We start from the raw sequence: 3,038 nt of genomic DNA on the forward strand, positions 1-3,038 counted from the left end.
TGGTCGCCCTCTAATGCTACCCGAAGTGTCAGTCCGGCGATTTGCGAAGGTTTTCCTGTTCTTAAAGTCAGCCTGCGCTTCCCTTTCTCCGCCGACCAAAGCGCGGCTTCACAGAACAGAGGGAGCCAGAAGCGCGAGGAAAAGATGCTCCCCAACCCCGGGGGCAAGAAGCCCCGGCGACGCGCGTCCCCGCGGCTTACGGAACGGGGCAAACACCACGTGGCGCGTTCGCTATGGCTGCGCACCCGGCCAGCGCGTGCGGACCAGAGGCGGCCCCGGGACGCTCGGGCTGCAACACTGGACTCCACCCTGACCTCGGCGGGGGCGCGGTTTCCCAGGGCCGGCCCCCTCCGCCCGCCGCTGGGCCGCCAGTCTTGCCCCGCTGCGCCCGTGCGCACGCCGCCTGCACCCGCGCAGCGCGCGCACCTCGCTGCAAAATGGAGAGAGATTCATGATGCGATTTCTGCTCCACATTTCCCCTGCGGGTTCTCCGCGGGTGCCAATGAAGGCAACCGGGGCATTCGTTCAATCCGCTCACTACGCTTCCCGAGCACCCCCTGCTCCGGCCAGAGCAGGCAAGAGCCGCCGAGCCGGTGGCCCCCAAAGGCTGGGATCCCGGGCCGAGCCGCGGGGTCCCGGGGAGCGGCGTCCCTGCCCGCGGGCGGGCTCACCAGCCCAGAGCTTTTCTTTCTCCGGCCCAGGCCGGCGGGGGGTGCAGGGTGCGGCGCGGCGCGCGGGGAACTGGCCCCGGGGTCCCAAGGACCCGAGTCCGGGGCGGAGGCTGGCCCTGCAGTTCCCGGCGGGGTCCACCTGGGCTTCCTTTCGGGCGCGTGCCCCCGGCTGCGGAGCCTGGGGTCGTGGGTGCCGGGCAGGCGGGCCTCGTCGGGGCCGCCCCCGTGCCACGACGGCTGCCTCGGTGTCTCCTCTGTGGGGTCCGGGCCTAACTCCAGGCTTCGCTCACCTGGCTGCCCGTCTCGCTCACACTTCCGGCTCTTTTCCCACGGGCCCGGGGCCTCTTAGCCAACGCTGTCGAGCGTGGAAAATCAAATAGCGACACAAACCCGCAGACCCAACTGCTACCCGGCCTCTACGTCCAGCTCCGGAGACCGGCGGGGCTACCTTGGATGAGGGGCGACTGTCCCAAGCCCCCAGCCGCTCGGGCCCCTCCGTGGGTCTGCTCCGCTGAGGGTCTGCTCCGCTGAGCTCTGGAACCCCAGGGCTCCTACCCTGGTGCCCAACCGCCCGCAGGAGGTTCAAAAGTTCCCCGCGATTTCTGCGTTTAACTTTTTGTTCCGTTACTGAAAACGGGTTACTACGCCACTGTGTCCGAGAACCTTAGGAAGAGTGATTAGCACTCTGAATTTTTTTTTTAGAACTGTTTAATTGTTTATGTCGCCGCCCCCCCCACCCTCTTTTTCATTTGAGTAAAATTCAAATCGCATAGAATGAACCATTTTAAAGTGAGCAATTCAGTGTTTAGTATATTCACAACGCTGTGTAACCCCACCCCCACCCCTCTAGTTTCCAAACGCTTACCTGACCCCAAAAGAACGCTGACTCCCTTTAAGTAATCACGCCCCCAGGGCCTCCCCGGCTTCTAGCAACCAAACACTGCTCTCTGTCTCGATGGAATGACCGCGGGTGGCTGTTTAATATGAATGGGATATAATACAGGTATGTGTGTATCGCGTTGCTTTTGAAAGCCAAATAAATTCCATGTGACGAATACAGTACATTTGGGCTGTTCTTTCTTATAATGGGCCTTAGAAATCAATATTGAGAAAAGGCCGAGTCAGATCAATAACTGTATTAATCCAGGTGGACTAGAGACACAAATCCAAAGACACTCATATACGTATAAGAAAGAGCTTTATACCAAAGAGCAATTGTATATTGAGAAAACATCCCAGCCCAGTCCAGATCAAGTCCATAAATCCGATATTAGCCCATATGTCCAATATCACTCTATAAATTCCCCTTCAGACTCTCACACAACCCATGCAATGACACCAAATGCTGCAGGAAGATCCCAGGCCAGTGGGTGGGAAGTCTTGTGGATCCAGTAGTGGTGGAAGTATCACAGCACTGATGTGGGTCTCCACGTGGCTCCTCCAGTTCCAGGGCTCTGGCTCCATCAGTGTAGCTCCATGTGGCTTGTCAACAGGAATGTCTCGCAGGGAGAGGAGGGTGTATCTGGCCTCCAGTGAGCTATTTATCTCCTTCGCGCCTCCACATGAGGTCCTCAAGCTGTGACCTGCTTGACAGGCTAGACTCCCCTTTTGCAAGTTGACAGGAGATGATGTAACTGCCACACTGACCTACTTGAAGAGTGATCAAAGTAGTATTCGGGAATGCTGGAGCTCAGAGCACACACTGATTTCTCAGGCATGGTGAAACGTGTGTCCCCTGGGCACTCCCTGGATGGATGGCTGGGTCAGACATGAAAAACCCACCTCTACATACCAGTTCTCCAGGCCTTTATATACCTTCTTCTTCAGTACATTAGAGCAGTTCTGGCATTCCCACTTCACTTAGTCTTGTTAGGTACCATCAAGCAGGCTCCGATTCCCAGCGACGAACACCACTGGGTCCGGCTCTGTCCTCACAAAGTCTGAGACCTGGTTGCATCCACTGTGGCCATCCGTCTGCCCTGCCAAGGGCCTTCCTCTTGCTGGCTGCTCCTCTACTCTACCAAGAATGATGTCCTTCTCTAGGGACTGGCCTCTTCTGACAATATGTCCACAGTACGTGAGATGAAGTCTTGCCATCGTTGCCTCCAGGGAACATTCTGGCTGTACTTCTTCTAAGACACATCTGTTTGTTCTTTTGGCAGTTCACGTCACTTTGACGATTTGTTGTTAACACCATAATTCAAAGTCATCCATTCTTTTTTGTTTGTTTATAAATCATTTTATTGGGGGCTCTTACAGTTCTTATATCTATATATCAATTGTATCAAGTGCATTTGTACATATGTTGCCATCATCATTTTCAAAACATTTTCTTTTTACTTGAGCCCTTGGTATCAGCTCCTTTTT

The sequence above is a fragment of the Echinops telfairi genome, unplaced genomic scaffold (genome assembly GCF_000313985.2).
Source record: "Echinops telfairi isolate 266 unplaced genomic scaffold, ASM31398v2 ScPeMD7_2573;HRSCAF=3158, whole genome shotgun sequence".
Lineage (NCBI taxonomy): Eukaryota > Metazoa > Chordata > Mammalia > Afrosoricida > Tenrecidae > Echinops > Echinops telfairi.